This window comes from Ctenocephalides felis, unplaced genomic scaffold, assembly GCF_003426905.1.
Source record: "Ctenocephalides felis isolate EL2017-DRISC unplaced genomic scaffold, ASM342690v1 CF-g0.4_SCAFFOLD_02493, whole genome shotgun sequence".
NCBI classification, from domain to species: domain Eukaryota; kingdom Metazoa; phylum Arthropoda; class Insecta; order Siphonaptera; family Pulicidae; genus Ctenocephalides; species Ctenocephalides felis.
Genome location: NW_020538647.1, coordinates 36801 through 59880, shown reverse-complemented (window position 1 = coordinate 59880; position 23080 = coordinate 36801). Strand labels below are relative to the sequence as shown.

Below are 23080 nucleotides of genomic sequence, written 5' to 3'. Positions count from 1 at the left end.
TTAAAAATGCTTATTGGACATATGTACATTAAATTATCAGATATTTTATAGGGATTTTAATAATGTGTACCCATTTTGTGTAAATTTTTTTGGGTTCCGAACCAAGATTTTTAATTACGGTGCGGGAAGTTCCAGCAATTTGCCTTAAGGCACGATGCCATGCACCCCACTAGTTTATACTTATACTATTATAAACATTAAGGTTTTTGTAGAATTCGCCTGATAGGCTTTTAACAAACTCTCATCTCGAGTAAGTGCGACCAAGAGTGGGGGAAGCCCCGTATGAAATTATAGCGCTCTCTATACTCCACTCAACTCGTACGTTCAGTCATCATCCCGCAGTTGATTCGGTTGTATGTTTCCTACGCCCGGAGCAAAGTGTCATTTCAATCGCCGTGTGATTGCATTTCATTGATCAGAATCGCCGACAATAGTGTTATTTCTCGTAAAGTATTGCACATTGTGCTATATTGTGATGTGTTAGATGTGCATCTTGTGAATTTAGCTCGAAGTTCATTCATCATTTATTAATTTCGGGGTGTTGGCTTGTGTGACACTTGTGTTTTTGTAAATCCATACTCGAAGTATTCGCTTCATAAAATGTGAGTACAATTGTATAATATTTCTTATGGTATGAAAATATCAGCGTGAACAATGTTTACAAAATTATATTGAATGCATTTTTTATATTAAGATTTTTTAAAGTAATGGACTTAAGTTAACACCATAAAAAAACAACTATGAATGATTAATGCCCATAGTATATTAGATTGTAATATATACTAAATATTTTCTTATTTAATTTTATATCGTATCAATACTTTTGACTTAAGTTTAATTATACGATTTGACTTTAGTTTAATTATACGAACAATAAGACGTGGTCTGTCATTAAATAAGATCTACGGATGAGGATCTCGTAGAGCTACGCTTGGGTATATGAAAACGTAGAGGCTACGATATCTTCAAAAACTATTCAAAAAATAGTTCTCATAAATTTTAAACCACATTTAAATTTTAGATATATATATATATATATATATATATATATTATATTATTATTAGTTTTGACTTCATTAATTGTTTTAAATCGGTAAGTATTCTTCTATTTTTTCTACATAGGATGCAATCTTGTCTTTATGTTCGATGTTCAGAGTGATTTATCGATTTGCTACTTGTCGCGTGATTTGTGACTTAGATCTCCATAGCAACCAACCAGGATGAATTCCTTCTGCTCATTCCCAAATTCTGATTTTTACTATTTCTAAAAAAAATCGAATATATCAAAAAAGCTATAATTTTTTTTCAGACGGTATTTTGTAAATATTTTTAACTTGTTTAATAACAGGGGCGTAGTTACCGCCGTATCAGCCGTATCACTTATATGGGGACCTCAACGTCAAAAGCTAAAAAACGATTTTTTTTTAAATTAATAGTTCCGGCATAGTTGGCATTTCCTTTTGTTATCGAAAGGTATTGAATTTTATTTTAGTTTCTAAATCTGGTCGCTGTTTTCAACTTTTAAGCCCAACCATGGCACAACCCTTCAGAAAATTTATATTTTTCTGAACTATATTTAATAATAACTTTTTTGATATTAAAAACCTAAGAACTTTAGAACTTTTTTTAGAGAAATGTCTGTCAGACCTGTCACTATCGTCCCTAAAGACAAAAACTTCTAAAAAAACTGTAAATCATCGCTTAATAAATCAGTTTTTTGAAAAAAGGCAAGAAGAGTAAATATATGTTTAGAATCATTTCAGAAAATTTACAGATTTATGAGTATAAATAAATATTCTTTTAATTTTATGCATTTTTTATATTTGTTGAAAAATCATTACCCTTCTTAAAGGGGCCCCCAAACAAGTTTTGATGCGGGGCCCAACCAAGGCATGCTTCGCTGATTAATAATATATACATATTATTCTTCAGATTATTTGGAGGGCTAAAATCATAAGTATGGCGACATGCCATTTTTTGAGGTCCCAAATTCATAACTTTCTAGAATTAAAACCTTATGACTATTTTCATTTTTTATATATTTTCACATCAATTAATTGCATGTAACAAAAATTATAGTGAAAATACTTTTTGTCTTTATTACAGTCTTTAAAAAATCGCATAAAATGTATGCCTCTACACCAGAATACCCCCTTAATAAACTGTTCTGTAAACAGAACCCTGATTTTGACCTTCATATAAATATTGATTTAAGTAAATTGTATTCCATTAACCTTCTAATGGTTATTTTCCCTTGGATATAACAACTGTAGATAAAATTTTCATTCACATTCCAACTTTCCAAGAACAAAGGGAATGAAATATATTTAACACTGGTTCAAAATCAAAGAAGTTTATTATTTTAATACCTTCTCCAGATAGCATATATTGTTTCCATCACGATACATCGCTTAACCTAAATCTTTCTCGTTATTAATTATGTTTTGCAAATATTTCAAGTCAATTAGTTGATGTCCAGGATATAAAACTATGTGAATATGTATCAATTTTACACCGTTATATTTTTTCTGTTTTTTGCTCAATCATCTATAATCAAATGTGCACACTTATCATGTTCTTGCTGATTGTATTCGCTTCAATGACGGCTAACGTTTCTGTTTTCCAACGAGAAATAAATGAACTTTATCGATGTACTATTGAACAAAATCACTAATTATGATAATCTTGATAGTTATCTGGGATAACGTAATATATATATATATATATATATATATATATATATATATATATATACACTTCCTTGATACTAAGCTTTAATTATTACAACCTAAACCTTTTTGAATTATATATTCACACAAAAGTTTGTGTTGTGGTCTAGAGACATGAATTTTATACAATTTTCGAAGGACCGTAAAAAAAGCAAACATTTTTTTTACTATATTTTTGTTACACGAAATTAATTCATATTTTGAGAATATATATAAAAAATCAAAAAAAGCAGTCATAAAGTTATAAAAAATCTCAAAAGATGGCATTTGATTATATGAGTGATTATAGCCCTCCAAATCATCTGAAGAAAACTATGCATATAAATTATTAATCTATTAATTAATTGATAGTATGAATGGGCAAATTAAAAAAAATACAAAATAGCAAAAATCTGAAAAATTGTATATCTTTTTTTTTGATATTTCGAATTTTTAAAAAATAGTACAAATCGGAATTTGGGAGTGAGGAGAATGGGTTAATACTGAAGAGAAGTCTATGAATAAGACTCTGTAAAGATTCAACTAAATCGGTGCAGTAAAAAATGAGAAATCGTGGGTATCGTATCGAGAATGACTGTTTCGAGAAAAACGCGTTCAAAGTTTAGCAGACGAAGGAAACAGAAGAGGATTATCGTAGTCAAACATCTATATCTCCGTAAATAATTCAAATGTTGAAAAATCCTCTTGTACATAAATTCTTGAATAGTTGAAAATATAAAAAATCTTGAGTAATTCAAAATATAAAAAAAACGTTTTTTTTTTAAATTCTAGACTAGAATACCCCTTTCATACAACATTTGAAAAGGTTCTTCAGCGAGTTACACAAAATTCAATTATTCTACTTTTTTAACTTCGTAATTGAGAAGTTTACATTTCCCAAAAAATACTATTTGCTAAATTTATCTAGTCTTGAAGTTTCAAATCAATCTAAATCGTTTCATGAATAGTTGGAGTAATGAGCCGTATCAAAATTTCATTACTCTATCATCATAAGTTTAAATTATGCAAAGAAATTTATTTTCACAAAATATTATTCATCTCGTTGTGGTGAAATCAGCTTTAAGTATTTCCTAGAAAATTATGTATTTTCCCATAATACGGAGTTCTTTGTGCGAATTTATGAAGTAAAAAACACAATGGCACAATGAAAGCGTAATAAATCCTATATAATTATAAATGAATCCATATGTGTATCCATATCAAAGTCCGCGAATACGGTAAATTGTTTTCATCGCGTGAAAATGTGATGGCATTTTAACAAAAGACAATGCAGATGTAAATGATCGCGTATAATAAATATACAAAGAATTTTACAGTTACGACCTTGGTTCAACCGAAACGGTTCAGATAATGGAAGATACTTAGATTGCAAAATGATCTATATCAGTGACTATACGAATCAATTTTTAGCTTCCTGAGTTAAATATATATAAATTAGTTATTATTCTTTGAATTTTACTGGATGAAATTAGTTTTTAACCAGTTGGTATTGGTATTTATCCTTGAGGCAAGTTACATGAACTTCCCGATATGTGTAAATAATCGACTTAATCAACAATAAACAAATTAATTTATGAGTGATAAGAAATATGGATTTATTACACATAATTGAAAACGAACGAACACGTTAACTCGGAGTATTTTCTAAAAGCTAATTTTCACAAATCAATAATTTTTATAATTGAACCTGTTTTCATAGGACGTTAATAGTTTAGTATGTTCATTAAGACCAAGTAATCTATCGTTATACCGAGTAAATCATCTAATTTTAATTTTAACAAACGTCAAAAAAACTACTCATTTCCTCAAACTTTGATGAATTTTTAAAATTAAACTACTTGTAGTAAGATCGTGATATTTCAGTAAGTTCTATAAGACCATGATATATATCGCCAAAAAAAGTTCCATAAAAATCGGTTTAAATTTTTTTCAACAATTAATTACAAGAAAACAGCTCGGTAGATTTTCACCTAAAACTAATCAGTATTATTCCCAACTAATATCTTTCGAACACTTTTTGATTTTTTAAAATCGATTCGGTAGAATGGGCTTAAATGTGGACGAAAAGTTTCACGCTCTTTTTCAAATTACAAAGAAACGGCTCGGCAGATCGTCTCACAAAACTGATAAACCATAGTGCTCATTGAAATACATCGAATGGCTTTTAAATTTCTGAAATCGGTTCAGGTATTTTTGAGCAAACGTCGATGAAAGGTCTAATTTTGACAAATGCCAAAAAAAACGATACCAATTTTTGCAAACTTTGACGAATTTTTGAAACTAAACGAGTTGTCGTAGGGTAATATTTTAGTATGATCTAGAAGACTATGGTATCTACCGTCAAAAATGATAAAAATCGACGATTTTTTTTTAAAAAATACTTTATTACAAGAAAATGGCCCGGCCGATCTCTATCAAAAACTATTCAGCACGATTCCCAACAATTTCAACCAATATCTTTCGAACGTTTTTGAATTTTCAAAATCGATTCAGAATTGCGGGCTAAAACGTAGACGAAAAATTTTTCACTTTTCTGCGATTTATAAAGAAACGGCTTGGCCAATAGTCTCCTTCGGGAAGTTAAAAAAGTTTTACGCCTTTTTTAAATTTACGCATTAAATTGCTTGATTCTCAAACTAACAATAACCTTAAGTGTTAATCTACTTTCTTATCGGAATCCATGATAAGAAAACGTGTCAAATACAAATATATTATATTTAATTATAGTTTAAATTAACGAGCAATTTTTAGTTCTTTATCATATGATTGGCAGTATTAAACTTTTCAAATACATATATTTACTCTATTTAAATTATAATACTACGTTATCGCCTGATTGTTTTTATGTTGCATTGTTTCTTTTGATTAAATTAAATTTATGTTTAATTCTGATAAACGAAACAAATTGCAACATGCAATTGTTGCTGTAGAATTGTTTATAATGCTGATTTTTTATTAGATAAACATAAGTGATAAATTTTATATAAAAATATCACGTTAAAACAACGTATAATAAGTTTTATAATACTTTCATACCTCATATTTATTTATTCATATATATTAATGCATAACAAATTGGTAACATACAGTAATGATGTCCATTTTCACTTAACAATATAAATTCGAAATATGTTATCAATTGAAAATTGCACACATTATTAATATTGTTTACGTTCTTAAATTAATTTAAAAAATTGCGACGTGTAGAACAAAGTAATTATCATTTACAACTATTCCAGAGCAAATTATTAATACAATTCTACAGATAAATGAATGAAACAGCATATTTTATAGTACAACAATAAATTTAATTTAAAATCTATTTATTGAAATCATTCATTAATAATATCTCGTGTTTTCTTTAGATGTCACACCTACGATTATGCATTAATAATTCTATCACTCATGTTATCTCATAATTCATATTAGAAAATATGGGAAATATCAAAAACATTCACACATAAATTATATTTGTATCTGATATAATATCTGTTTTCTTATCAATAATTTGAACAAATCACGGTTTTCAATATCTTTGAACACATCATATGCGTTTCTTGAACGCATCATTTTCACAGTGATATGTGATATTTACTCTTTGCGATTTCTGCGCTGTAAATATTTTTGAAATTTTTGTTATATTAGATTACATATAGGAAAATGCGTCATCGATTGCAGGATATATCGACAATATTATGATTCATCACGTCTTGAAAGTATAGACTTGCGAACTAAATGAATTAAAAACAAAACATCTTGAAATTATAACTAGGGTATGATAAGGGATATGATAATGAATATCATAATTATAATTGAATTATTATCATGTATCTTAAAATAACACGTGAAGTGAATTGGAATTACTTAACTTTATGGGCCGATTTTGCCGTAAAATAGACCAATGTTATGCCAAGGTATTTTACATGCCAGTTTTCATGCAAAATTGTACTAAATACTATCCTAATTTGTTGTGTCCTAAATTGTTTCTTAAATAAGCAATTATAAAAGAAAATCTCACCAACTATTAAGTTTGCTACTAATCTTTTTATAATCTTCTATAAATGAACATTCTATAAATAGGCCAATATATTATTTTTTTTCTTATTCTTATGAAAATTTATGAATAAAATTCCTATTTATTAGTTAGCTATTTAAAACTACCAAATAGAAAAATATAGAATACAAAGCACGAAAGAAATATACTGGCTTGTATATTATCTACATATATATAAAAATAAGTCGGGTTTTCCTTCCTGACGATATAACTCCAGAACGCACAAACCGATTTCGACTATTTTGCATTCGTTGGAAAGGTCTCACACTCCGTGAGGTTTATAGCAAAGAAAATTGAAGAAAGATTTCAACAGAAAAGCGGAAAACTTTTTGTTTTTTCGCATACAGCGTCATCTCTGATACTTAGCATGTACTTTGTTTGACTGCTACTCATTGTTTTCTGCTCAGTTAATTTCATGTGACAAAACCGGCATTGTGTTCTCTGTGAAATTGTGCAAAAAAAGTAAAAAAAATAAGTTATTCGTTTCAAAACATTTCAATTGGAAACCATCAAATCAAATCACGCGTATTGTGCAAATTTTTAATCAATTTCAATAGCAGGCAATTTTATTCTTCATCTTTTAATCACCAAACGAAATGTTACATAAAATGGAACCAAACGGAGTTTCCCGTTTGCTAGTCTCATATATTGGTTTAATTTTTTGCATGTGAGGATGTTTAAAAGTCCCAGTAGTGGTAATCGTAATCAGTTCGAATTTGAGCTAGCACAAATTAGTAGCACAATGGTTCGTTTCCAGCCACGACCAAATCCGACATTAGGCAGCATTTATGTCAAATTTCCACTAGAGGATATAGATCTCAAATATTATTCCAAGTGGAAATCGCCTTATGGGTATAGCTGCATAAAAACCTTAAAATGCCAACAAATATTTCAAGTATAGTCAATCAGTCACAACTGGATTGGACAACTACCTGTTTACCATTCAAAAACCCATATAAAGGGGCATCTATTAATCACGTGAACCTTAAAAGGGGGAGGGAAATTTGACACACACAAAATGTGATTGAAAGATCACAAAATATCACGTGGTGGAGGGAGGGTACAGTAAGATATTACGTATATTTATTTTTTGCCTCAAGTTAAAAAAAATCCAAAATGTTACAATATTTTTCTAGATACTAAAAATACAGGTGTTATTTGAAGAGGAATGAGGAGGAGGGTAATTTTAAATATTTCTATGTATCATTAAGGGGAAGGGGGGTTCAAAAATTTTTGGAAATTGCTTGAACGAATTGATTGATGGACGTCCTTTAGTAACGTTAATAATGAAAGTATAATATAACAAAAATGGATTTTTGTAAGTATTCGTTATACAATCAACATAGAGGATTATAAAGTTATATTTACAGACGGGTCAAAAATTAATAACAAAACTGGCTGCGCTTTATTTTATGAAAACGATAATATCAAAATAGGATATAAACTACCAGACTTCGTTTCAATTTGGTCAGCCGAGCTAATAGCTATAAAAAAAGCAATTGAATATATAGAAAGCCACAAAATCACAAAAGTAGTCATAGTTACCGATAGCAAAAGCTGCATAGATAAACTGAAAAATCTATTCCATACTAATCGACTAAGCGAGACATTAGTATATGAAGTATGGAATAGACTTATACAGCTATTGGAGAACGGGTATACAGTCAAATTATTATGGACAAGATCGCACTCCGGTTCTAGCGGAAACGATGAAGCGGACTCCATAGCAAAATGGGCAACAGAATACGGAACTATGATCAACCTAGCCACTAGGAAAGACTATATAAATAATTCAAAGAAAAAAATACTGGACAAATGGCAAGAACAATGGAACAGATCGTCGGAAACAAAGGGACGACACTACAAGGCAGTCAACCCCAAATTGAAGACGAAACCGTGGTTCCGAAAATATGCAGATGAAAACAGAGGTACCATCGTAACAATAACAAGACTAAGGCTTAACCATGGCAACTTCCCTGCACACCTGAAGAGGCTGGGAATAATAGAGTCAGAATCATGTCCCTGTGGAGCATCAAGCGGAACATCTGAACACATCATACTAGAATGTAGTATATTTGAGGCAAGCAGGGCTAAATTGTTAGAGGAACTACACTCTATAAAAACATTGATTAAACCCTTTAATTTGATATCATTGTTGCAAAATCTGAACTGTTATCCTAACATAATTAGGTTTATTAATAATAGTAAAATTAAGTTGTAAGTGACCAATATACTATATATTTTACCTGTAAATTGTACATTATGTATGTGGCTAAATGTTTATCAGAGGCCAATAAAAAAAAAAAAAAAAAAAAAGTATTCGTTCTAAATCATCGAGAGCACCACGTTTGTTGAATATCCTTTTCCCCGATGATTAACTTTGAGCTCCCAAGAATAAATGTCCGGAACCTGCTCCATATTGTTATATGTCCAGAACGTGATCTACATATTAACGTAATGTTCGTACTAACAGGGAGAATGTGAATATTCGTAGAATGTACTTTTAAAATGATTTTAATGATCTCAGGTGTCGTATGCAGCGCGTAACCTTGTTTCGCGGCGTTGTTTTAACTCGCGCATACATCGAAGAAAATCGTATGATGCTCACGTACTCTTACATATGTGTACTTCAAATGTTTGTAGATTTTTTGTTCGTATCTCTCGGTGCAATGTACAATAGTTTGTCGACCCTCGCGATGAGTCTTCATGAAATGACTAATTATATGACCCTGTTGCTCCGTGATGTGCCGCCAGTGGAGGAGGATATCGAAGTTGATTAATGCGAATATGAATTCAATTTTTTATAGATTATTTTTTTAAATTTTTTGGTTGTTTTTTAAACTGCAAGCAGAACTGAAAAGTCATATTAACTGGTGGGCTGAATTGACTTAATATTAGTTGGTTCTACAGATTGCAATCTAAACACTACCATCTCTGTGTGATTAATTAGTATTACAACTTCTGCAATATGGCGAAAATTTAATGATACAGCAATGCCAGATCAGGGCTATTTTCACTTGAAAACATATTGCATGACAACAGGCTGCTCGAAGCGGGATCGAACCCGGACCTCTGATTCAGGTCCAGTCGTTCTAGCCGCTTACCTAGAAGCAAGTCCTAATGAATTTTTAAAATTTTAACTCGGGATTTTTTTTTATGAATTTTGTAAATATTATAATATAGATCATATTTATTTCATTAATTTATCTGCTCATATGTATAAATCAAAAGTTAATGATCAAAACTTGAAAACATAAAACGTGATCTTTTCTAATACTTATTGTCTTACAAATTGATAATATTCAAAACGCATTGCTTTCAAATTTGCGCTTAAGAAATTATTAGCTTAAGAGCTACAAATATCTTGGAAAACTCTTGTAAATATTGAAGTTTGCAACTCTAAAAACAAAAGAGACTTACAATAATTTGAACACACACACACACATATATATATATATATATATATATATATATATAATTCCATATATACATATATCTACATATATATAAAAATAAGTCAGATTTTCCTACCTGACGATATAACTCCAGAACGCACAAACCGATTTCGACAATTTTGCATCTTTGGAAAGGTCTCGGGCTCCGCAAGGTTTATATCTAAGAAAATTAGGTGCATCGTGCCCTAATGCAAATTGCTGGAACTTCACGCACCGTAATTAAAAATTCGAGTAATGACATTAGTGAGAATTATCAGAATTATGCTTGGTTAAGTCAACGAGCAATTCTTGCCGCCAAGAAATATGATGTACACGCACTGAATTTCACCATTCAATCAAAAATTGCTGGCGATTTTGTGACATACCAATGATTCTGACTGGTCTTCCGTTTGACTTCAAACGATTGCAATTTCCAATTCGCCTTGCGTTCGCAATGGCAATTAACAAGTCGCAAGGCCAATAGCTTAGTGTTTGCGGGATAAATTTCAAATAGATTATTTATAAAATCATTGTTTTTCACATGGGCAGTTATACGTTGCCTGTTCACGAGTTGGAAAACCATCCGCTTTGTTTGGGTTAACGTCAGACCAAAAACAAAAATGTGGTTTACCAAAGAGCACTTCAATGAAACGGATAATTTGCGGATTCACTTTTATTTACTTAGAGAAGTTCAACTAAAAAACACTTCATTTTTGTAATCGAAATAAATTCATTACTGTTGTATAATAAAATCAAATTTTTCCTTTTCAAATATAAAACAAACAAAAAATTTCTTCATCTTTCTCACGAAACCATCTGGTGGCGAAACCGAGTTTGTCGGGTTTGCTAGTATATATATATATATATATATACATATATATGTATATATAAATATGTGTGTGTATCTGATCTGTAATAAATTACATCACAGCGATTCCACATTTTCCGTTAAATTTTCCGCGTGTCGTCGACTGGTTACTTACAGACCGCCCAATATATAATTTACAATTGCCGAGAAAAGTAATTCACTTCTACGCTCCTGAACTTTTTATTCCATATCACATCAAAATGTACACTTGTGTAATATGACTAAACAGAAAATTACGCGTTATTGCTTAATGTACGACAAGTTGTTTTGTGTATGTACTGAATATAATGTTTTTTTCTTTCTCTGCACACCTTCTTCTTGGGTTCGTGCAGCGGTGACTTCATTCTCACAGTTCGTTTCTTCCACCGATTTATGCAACGGCGGTCGAGAAGCAAACACTTCTTCGTACGGAATAACATTGGAGGTTTCGCAGAAATGTATGCCTTCGAAGTTTTGCTTCATGACTTATCTATGCGTATGAGACACTGATATTTGAATCATACATATTAATAATTGAGTCACCTGTTCGAAAGTGCAATTAATTTTTAATTTAATTTGGGTAATATAGGGTGTCTCATTGATTTTTCAATCGGGATAAGTTTTTTTGGAAACGCTCGATACTAAGTTGATATAAAATCGGTTATATCTGTATGATAGTATGAACAGATTTCGTGCTGCCCTGACTATATTAAAACTTAAATTTACACTTATAAACTATCTTAACAGTTTTATATCTTCTTAGATGGGAATTTAAAAATATGAAGCTTACATACATAAGCGTGCAAAACTTGAAACTCTTTCAAAAGTCTTTTTTCAAAATTACATACTACTTGAAATAGAAGAACGAATTTAAAAACGTTAGCAACAAATGGATCTTGAGTAAATAAACAAAATTTAAAAAAATCATACATCTTATATGTATGCTGTTATTTGGAGTTTGCCTATGCACCACTTGATGCATTTACTTAGCATTATTATTATTTCTCCTTCCTTTCATAATGTAACTCTAAATATATTTTTAATGTTATTGCGTTAAAATCATGTACAAGATCATGTGTATATAAATTCACTTACATTTTTATGACATTTTTTCACTTCTTCAGAAAGTTTTATTAGTAATACTTCTGCTTTACAACATTAATTGCGGGACGTTCATCCAGATCTAGTCTACGGTCTTGCATTATAAAACTAAATTCCTAGAAATTTATTAAACGTCATAAAAAAAAACTTTCACAAAAGTTTTGAGGTACATGAATTTATATTACAAGTTACAAGTTAATATTGCCGTCATGTAATTTGAATAAAACTGTTTAAGAGCTCAACGAAATCTTGACTACCTTATCGTCAGTAATGCACTGATATTTTAGTTTCATTTTTATTTTGTTGTTTTGCAATAAATGAGCTTCCACTGGAGGACTATTTTAAAAAGTAGATCTTGTCTGTAATTTATTTATATATGCCGAAATGCTCTTCAATGAGAGCTTTTTACGTTACACAATATAGTTGTCCAAAATGTAACGATGTATACCTGTACATTAAACATCAAATATGAAATTTTACTATGCAGACTCAAATAAATCATATGTGATGATCTCAACATCCATGTTGTAGTGGAGAAATCAAGAATACAGGTACTAATCATCATTCCAAAGTTTGACCAATATTGACCAATATTGATGTTGACTAGTTGTATTGGCCGATATTGACCAATATTGGCCGATATCGACCAATATTGACCAATATTAAAGTTAAAAGAATTTTTTCGACGACTTTCATGAAACATTTTTTGATGATAAACTTCGATGACAATCGACAAATCACCTAATTTAAAAAATTCGTCGAACTTTGTAAAATTATCAAAAATAATCATTGAACATAAGCATACCAAATTGTCAGATATTTTAGTTCAGAATATACGAAATTTTAGGGAAAAAGTATTTTCATATCCGAACAAATAAATGAATTTTAAATGATCGATTCAAATAAAATATTAACTTAATTTAACATTTATCTAGTTCATAATGACATGCGTTATTTAGTTGTACAAAAAAAAAATTAATACATTATTAAATATATTATTAGTTTTGTATATGTAGTTAATTAGCAATTGCTCTTGTAATGAAATCTATTTATATATCATTGTTTGTATTAAACGTCTATAATCAGTTAGTTTATTATGACAACCTTTGGGAACTTCCCGTCTAATCAATCTATTATTTGATTAAAGTGTCATTCAACAACTCTTCGTCGATGCGGAAACCGTAATCAAACATATTAAATATTTTTGAAATATGACATGCAATGAGTGTTATCAGAAATATATTTCCTTTATTAATGTTTCATGTATGAAAACACAAAATGAGTAATGGAGTTTTGAATATCAACTCAGATAACCTAGTGGTTCAAACTTTTGAGGTTGTTTGAAACCTTTGAGCTATTATAGTAGTAGTATTTAACATTTATATAAGAGTATTTCAAAGTTTGTTTTTTAAATCTTATATTTTCTCGAAGATTCAAATTATTCTAAATAGTTTGGTACCAAAATTGGAAAAAATCTGTTCGTGAATGTGAGCCGAAATTAGTGTACTATTATGGCGACCATAACATTTGGCCGAGACAGTCCCGAATTTCCACCTTGCGTCCCAAGTTTTTCTAAAAAACAATATTCGTCCCGGAATTGGATCTTTTCTCTCGGATTGTCTCTGGTTTCCGAAAAGTATAGGTTTTGAATTGAATCTTCGCATTTACTTGATGATAAAATTAAAATCGCCGTCTCGGTTTTGACTTGAAAAAATTTTGTCATCTTAGTACTATGAAATATTTCCTGTATTTCTTGGTTAGTCATTTTATGATATGAAAAAGCAATATTCGTTAAATAAACGGTTTGTGAAATTTAGCAGAAATGCATTAGCAAAAAGAACAATCGGATGGATCTCATAACATTTGACACCTACATACGATGCAAAACACCTGTGTAAATAAACTTGAATTGATAAAGACAATGTCAATGACAATCTCTGTTGCAAAATACATGATAAATTTTATAAAATCGATAAAACATACGTCTTATGGTAACCAGAATTTTTGATTTTACAGAACTAACGGTGTATTTTGTATTTTAAATCACTGAAAGAATTATTAACTAAAATCGAAAATATTTTTTTTATATATCTTTACGTTTCAAAAGCTTCTGAAATAAAAGTTTCGAAATATAAAAAAAAAACAAATTTTTCAACAAAGTCAATTTTTTCAGTTTTCAAAAAATTTAAAGTTTTTGAAAAATTTTAATTTTTGGTACAGGAAGTTTCAGCAATTTGCCTCAAGGCACGTTGTCATATGCACCACTAGTTTTCCAAAATATAGTAAAAAATGCAGCACGATTTTTAGTGATAAATTTATCACGTCGTACTTTGTTAATAATTACAAAATATGATTCATGAATGTCAAGCATTACTGCCTCGATGAATTCATAATCGAGACTTATAATTTAAAAGTTCATTGTACTTTCCGTACATTGTTTGTGCTATTCGCCTCTGCACTTGTAACAGTTTTCCAAATAAGCCTTGACCTTTTATGTACTGGCAAATTCTGTGTTTAAAATCTATTTAAGTGTTTTTGTTATTTTTTGTAGCAATTATATATAAATTTATCATTTACAGCTTATGTTCGTGCTCACATGACAATAAAACATTGGCGTACGTGATGTAAATTACTGATTTCAAATGTTTGATAGGAAGAACTCAAATTACAGTAACCATTACTTTTAATTACAGCGTATTTCCATGAGTATAAATCAATAATAAAAAAATATATTTAGATAGTTAAGTAGAAATAAAATAGTTTATCATACGTGTTCATTATTGTCACAAATATAGTATTTTATGAAATTTTTACAGAATACATATTTAGTATTTTCAAATATTGCTTTGGATTTGCAGAAATATGGTCGGTACCACTCTGATATTTATATAAAATAATAGGGGTATGTTTAAATACATATTTTTTAATTTCATGTTACTTTAAGTATAGAACCATGAAAAATATTGTGATCTTGCTTTATTTATACAGTACCTGCTGGCTTTTGAAACGAAATCAAAATATTTGTTTACTCTGGTTGTCTATAAATCTAAGAATAGTTTACTCTTTGACGTTCCGTAATCTTTAAACTTCAAAGTTCAAAACTTATTTTATTTTTGTTACATGCCTAGGTTAAATTATTATTTGTAAATAGACATGAAGGATTCAGAAAAAAAGCATAGCTGTAATCAAAAATTGTTCTAAGACATTTTCTTTGATAACTGGAAATAAAATAATTTTTAATGATCATCCTCACTCGCAGATTCTATACTATTATGAGTAGATGTTGTGATATATATATATATATATATATATAACTATGTACATTGTAGTTAATACGATTAACGTAATGACTCGCTAATCCATACAACTAAAATCCATCTAATTCTATTTCAACTATAAACATGGATTAGATGCAAAACCTTTTCTTATCATAACATATTGCAAATCGTTGTTTTTCCATTACTATATTTCTCACTTATCTTTATTATTTTTAATTAGAAATTCATGTTGATGCTAATTATATCTATTTGGAAAGTGTATGTTTTGCAGTGATTGCAAGTTATTGCGCGATTGTCTATTGATTAACACCCACCTGTGGCTTAAATTAATTTGTGAAACGTGACTTCAGAAATTTCGTTGAATTATTCTGTAATTAATGAACGTGTTACAATATGTTATATTTTCTATTTCTAGTTTTGATTGTATACGATAAGAATGAAACCGTTCTTTTTATAGACACACGAATGAATCGTTATTATGTTGGTACTATGGGCGTCCATAGTGGTTTTCGATAAATTTTTATTTGTGGTGACTTTGAATTTAAAAAAATCGAAATCTTGGAGATGCTCAAAATATAAATTTGAAAATTGTATTTAAAAACCTTATGTGAGTGCTGTTCAACTAGCTCTCGTTCAAAAAGGAGAAAAGTTATTACACACTACCATGTACCCTGAGTAGCTCTTTTGTTCTTTTTGCTGGTACGTCCCTCCTAAATATTTTTATGTCAAAAAGAACTTTTTTTGTAAAGTTAAAATTATGGTTAAAAGTGTACTCATGAGAGTACTATCGACCAAAAGCGGTTAAAACCGACGGGACTTGACTCAGAGGTCCTGGGTTCAAGATCCATTTTGAGCAGCCTGTTGTCAAGTAGTAGTGACAACGGTTTTACTTGAAAGTATAGATAGTAATATGTTTCCAAGTGAAAATGGTCCTTGCCCGGCATTGCTGCATCAATAAAAAGTCATCCCTATTAGATAAATTCTAATAATAAGTTCATCAAATATGGATAGATTAACCATTGGACTACCATCTAAAAAATATGAAGTAAGGAGAAGTTTCAGCTCAACAGCTCATGGGATAAAGTTCTGATTGCTGTTAAGATATGAGAATAAAAAAAACATTGGAATAATTTTAGCTCGATGTCGGATATAACATTTAACCACAAAATAACTATTAGTCAGACAGTACATTTTCTGGTATTACTGATTACAATGTGCTTTATGGTATTATCTTTTGGAAATCAAACCGTATAATGAGCTTCGGATGGCGCAAGGCCATACATTAAAACCAGCATCTGTGACGACAGTAGGTATATACGCGAACGAAATAGTATACAGAATTTTGATTAAACTTATAGTATATACGGAATATGTGTTGCTTTGATATTTCGGGGAATCATTTATTTTTAGGCGGGATATTAGAATTTCATTATGCGCAGGTGTGCGCGTTCTCCGTGTGAAATATGCCATCCAGAACGGTACGCACTTTATTTAAAAAAATATGGAGTGGACTAAGTAATCATTGTTGTTGAGTAGCATATATCAATAGTTGTTCTATTCATTTGGTGTATTTTATATCACAAAGAAACCCAGTGGTTGTGATTTTTTTTGGTTACTTTTGAACAGCAATCAGAGTCTAATAGTTCTATAAGCTGTTGTGCTGATTTGACTTAATACTAGTCTGTTTGACAGATTCCCAATCAGTTGTCACATCTCTGTATGATAAATTTTTACAATTTCTGTAATAGGGAAAATATATATTCATCGGTGCAGGAATGACGGATTAAAGGCTAGGAAACACATTGCTATCTATACTTAAAAGTGTAAATCGTTGTGGGTATCTAACCCGGGACCTCTGAATCAAGCCCCATCGCTCTTAACCGCTACTACTGTGATTTCTTAATAGTGATATATTTTAAGAAATTGCACAGCCATGAAGGGCTATTTAGAAACAATCATCATCTCCATTTTCAAATGGAAATGGGTATATCTTGAAAACCTATCCAAATACTGCTCATAAAACAATAGGTACTAAATCGTATTTTATCCATAGATTCTGGCCTATATAGTATTTTCAGTTACCTTTCCCTGATTTACTACCAGCAATAATCATCTGCGTTATTGCTTTCATTCGACCACACGCACCTTTTTATTTCTAATCAGAAATTATACCATTAAATATATATGGAACAAATTAATTATGCTCATGTTCTTCTACTCATGATTGATTTAGTTACACACAAAGCATTGCGTCTCAGTTTATAAAATTCTCAACATTGGATATGCCGCTTCACATGCAATTAGGAATTAATGTATATTCATTATGCAAGCTGTTTCTAGTACGGAGATTATTACCGTAGTTGAGGCAATTTGCAACATACATTTGCTTATACACTCACAGAAAACTAAGCTATAGAAAATTATACATGTGTATTCACAATATTATTTTTATTAGCGATCTAGAAAATTATTAATTACGAATGAATGCTCATGTTATGTTATTATAATCTCTTAATAGTTCCATTGAAAATTCCAGAAAACAAAGCAATATAGATTACAACGTATTTGTTCTGATATTGCTCTAAATGTCACATAAATTTGATATCAGATATTATATGAATTATATGCATAGGTTTTGCACGCGAGATTCACTCCCACTCAATACAATAATACAATGCATTTTTTATAAATGCATACTTGATATGTAAGTTTGTATATAATTTAAAACAACTGTTAATGATTATTATCAAGAGAATTTATACATCAACAGGCACTTGACAAAACATCAAATTTTATCGAATTTAATCAATCTTATTCTTTAATTGATCTTTTCTGATTTTTCTTCTCGAACGCTTGCCACTCGAAGAAATTAATTTACAAAAATTATCCATTGAGTAAAACGTTAATTACTTTTTAAACGTCGCAAATTAGTCGTAGTTATTGTTTTTATCATCGAAGTATTGATTATTACATGAAATTAGTTTATAATAAATCTAGCTAGCTTAATAATGCTAAATTATCATTAATTAACAGAATGAATAAGTTTATTTGAAGCGATATATGTTTCCTTCACGTACACTCGTTATTTGTTTTAAATCGTCTATTTTTAACAAAACTAAATGGAGAAGCCTTCAATCTCGTTGTCAAAATTCAAGGTTTTAAGTTAATGACTGGTATTATTCCTGATTCTTATTATTGACAGGCAATCAAAATTTTTATGATCGATCCGAGTACAAAACAAGGTTCAATATAATTATCCCCAGAACTAGGTTTCAATGTGAAGTTTGGAATATTGAAAATTAATGTAATAACATGATAAATGTACTATATTTAGCCAGCATTAAATTGAAAAGAATGATTGCAATTTGAAATGTATTATAATGGCTTGATCACAAAGTTATTTGTATGTTTTTTTTTATTTCATTACCTTCAATCATTACTAAATATTGGACATTTTTGTTAAAAGATTTTAATTTTTCACTTTCAATTGTTGCATATTATCACAAAATTTACTAATAACAATGTCAAACAAATTTAAATCAAGTAATAAAATTAAATTTATCTAGTTAGTATTGGTATTTTGGCTTGAGGCAAGTTACATAAACTTCCCGATATGTGTAAATAATCGAATTAATCAATAAAAAATAAATGAATTTATGAGTGATTGAAAGTATTCCGAGTGGATTCCTTACACATAATTGAAAACGAACAAACGCGTTAACTCGTAGTATTTTCTAAAAGCAAATTTTCAAAAATTAATATTTTTTATAATTGAACCAGTTTTCATAGGACTTCAATGGCTTAGTATGTTCATTGGCCATGTACTCTCATTTATACCAAGTAAATCGTCTACTTTTAATTTTAACAAACGTCAAAAAAACTAGTTATTTTCTCAAACTTTGATGAATTTTTAAAATAAAACTACATGTCGTAAGGTCGTAATATTTCAGTAAGTTCTATAAGACCATGATATATATCGCCGAAAAAACTTCCATCAAAATCGGCTTAATTTTGTAACAGTTAATTACAAGAAAACGGCTCGGTAGATTTTCACCTAAAACTATTCAGTATCATTCCCAAGTAATATTTTTCAAACTGTTTTTGATTTTTTAAAAACAATTCGGTAGTTGAGCTTAAAAGTTGGAAGAAAAGTTTAACACTTCTTTTCAAATTACAGAGAAACGGCTCATTCGATTCAGAATTTAGCGTATGGATTTTTTTATGAAATCCTAAACTTCTCCTTCAGGAAATTAAAAATATCATTAATTTACAATTATTTTGATGATTAACGATTAACTGTCATACAAGTTTATATTATTTATATTTCCTATTTTACTATTTTAATTTTTGGAAATTGCGTGGTTGCAAATTTTTCACTCATACATATATATTTTATTGCGGTATATGACTAATTATAACATTTGCTTTTATTGTTAATACATAACTAATTACAACTTATATAATATTTTGCATATGACATTTAGCACAGAGCTAATACAGTTTTCACATTGACTACTTAATTGTTTAAATTTTTACTATCGCAGACGTTAATTGAGACTTTGTATATATTTAGATAAGCGTTCGTCATTTATCGAATTGCTGACAATTAGCAATTGAAATATCGTACATGTTATATATACATATATGGCTTTGTTGAAAATATAAAAATCATCATTCCTCGTAGTCTTCCACAACTGTCAGTTACTCATGGTGAAGATGAAGTAACGGACGGCGCATTAGTTCGAGGTTCAGCGACTTCGTTCTTTGCGGATATGTTAATATTTTTTCTTTGTTGTTGGAACGTAATTCACTTCTATTTAGACCATCAGTTTATGAATTAAACTTTTTTTTCAAACAGTAACGGCTTGTAGACACTATGGAGAATAGTGATTTAAGAGTAATGTTGAATAGTTCAATGTATTTGTAATCGATTAAATAGGCAGAATACTTTTAGATATTCTGGCACCCAATTGTTGTTACATGTTGAACTCTAATACTATACTGAGGTTTTAAAACAACATCAACAAAATAATTACAAAAAATTATTTGTTGTTTATAAATTAATTCATTAAGCTAATTTGTATAACAATTACTTTGCAGATATATTAATTGTTTCAAATGCTTCACATTTAATGTATGTATAAATTTTACGATATCTTGTTTCATACTTCATATAACGCCTATATAAATATTTGATATTGTAAATGGAATTTGACTGCATATATTTTCATGTATGAATTGTTGACATATTTTTCATAGTATGTTTTTGATAACCTTATGAAATATAAACGTTCTCAGTTTTATGTTTATATTATTATTTCAAATGATCATAATATTATTTGTTTCAAAATCAATCAGCATAACTGTACTTAAAATATTATGATTGAAAATACTGATAGTTGGTACAAAAAATAGTTTAATAGAATTTGATTATGAATTCCTACTAATGTTACAATGTGATTAAAAGCAAGCTGATAAGTTCTTTTTACAATTAACCATATATGAATCTAAATATTAAAGTAGATTTTGTATTAAAGTAGTAGATTTAATATTAAAGATTAAAGTAGAAATTTCACAAGTGGAGGATGTAGCATAACTGTGGAGTCCCGCAAGGTTCTGTATTAGGACCTTTATTATATTACTATACACCAATAACCTTAAAGACGCAAAATTAAACGGAAGATACATATTATATGCAGACGATACTGCCATAGTATATGCAGATAAGGATAAAAAAAGACTCGAAGATACTGTAAACACGGACATGAAAATATACACCGAGTTGCTAACTGAAAATAAACTAACAATTAACATCGATAAAACAAAATACATATATTTCAAACATAGAAAAAATACCGAGAACACTAAACTAAATATTAAAGTAAATGATAGAGAAATAGAAGAAGTGAAAACATAAAGTACTTAGGACTGATAATAAATGAAAAACTGTCATGGACAGAACATATAAACAAAATAAAAAGAAAGATATGAACATTAACAGGGGCATTGAAAAGGATCCACTCTTTCGGCAAAAAAATAGAATACTAATTCTTAAAGCGCAAATAATACCTATAGTTTTTTATGGAATAACAACATGGAGCCAAACAACTAAAGCTAAACTAAATGACATACAGAGAATAATGAATAGAGTTAAAGTATTCTACCGATCTACATCATACTCGATCGGGCTTCAGATGAATTCATGTCTCCAAGCAAATTTAATTTAACATTTTTTTTAATATTGTGAGATTTAAATGTTCTTTTATTAACATTTCTATCAATTTTTGCAGATGCAAATAAGTTAAAATGTTTAATATGTTTGGTTGAATATAAAATAATGTTTGATTATAAAAGCTTTTTTTGAACATTAGAATTTCGTGATATTTATGTATATATCAATATGAAATTATAAATCAGAATCCTATAAAAGAATATTTCGAGGCTAAATAACAAAGGGCGTGTACGTGTTCTACATAAAAGCCATTTTTGTTCAGCAAATAGACGTGACAGAATGACCTGTTTCTGATTGCAAATCTAGCCTTCATGAAACGGGTTAACAATGCGAGTATCAATATCCCATAAAACGACATATATATATTATATATATATATATATATATATATATATATATTTATATATATACTTAACTCAATAAATAATACGTGCTCGCAATATAAAACAACTTGATCGTAAAACATCGAAGAAACAATTGAACAAAACCTTAATAATTGGTGTATCATATTCAAACACAGGTACTCTGAAATAGTTGTTACATACAAATGTTACAAAGAATTTTATTTGTATTCTTTGAATTTTCATTCATAAGTAATTGCCTATCAGAATAATGCAACCAAATCGGCTGTGAGAAATTGCACTTGGATGAATCGATTTATACCAACCATTTGCAACTCAGTCGTCTTGCAATGAATGAACATAGTAAAATTTGTTATCTCAGCTTTGTATGTTTAGTTCATCCATATTTATATTTACACATATTAAAACGGGGAATAAACATTGAACAAAGTGTTTAATTTGTGAAAGAACAGTACATTTCAATGTTTTGTACTTTGGCGGCACCTTTTCGTAAGAAAATAAATGTCATAAACTATATTAGTTGAACATACAAATATATATTTTAACTGGAATCCATGCAATTATCAAAACTAAATGTTTAAAAAAAAATAATGAGAAACCCATACGTTTCAATTCCCAATTTGATTCTTCTTCAGTGGATATAACTGGATGGATGCTTGTTAATTTTTGTTTTCTTCATAGATATATAGTTTTTATATTTTTTATTTAATTAAGCACTGTAACATTATATTTAAGTACTGTTCTCCGTCACCATTTGCTCTTTCATTTAAAAACGTTTCTATGAATCATTTTGTCGACTAATTTTATCCTTGGATCTTTTTATCACTACTCCTGTCTCAGCTTGTAAATTGTATTATTTGACATACTAATGGTCAGTTTAAATCCCCTTATTTAATCACGATCTAAAACCGTGTCTATAATGAACAATCATTAAAAACTATTAATAACATAAGTGAGTCATTCGTTCAATAGAATGTGTGGGCGAGATTGCAGTTTATACTTGTAACCGAGCATGGGGGTCTCTGGCACTTTTATTTATATTT

General features: G+C 29.3%; 1 protein-coding gene across 1 annotated transcript in view; it reads left to right on the top strand.

The window, feature by feature from the left end:
* Positions 1–343: 343 nt before the first annotated feature.
* Positions 344–23080, top strand: part of LOC113380970 (protein phosphatase 1 regulatory subunit 14B-like) — a gene marked incomplete at its 3' end in the record, with an annotated part of 57208 nt that continues 34471 nt past the window's right edge. Inside the window, exon 1 of the mRNA XM_026619988.1 lies at positions 344–602. The remainder of the gene's footprint in view (positions 603–23080) is intronic.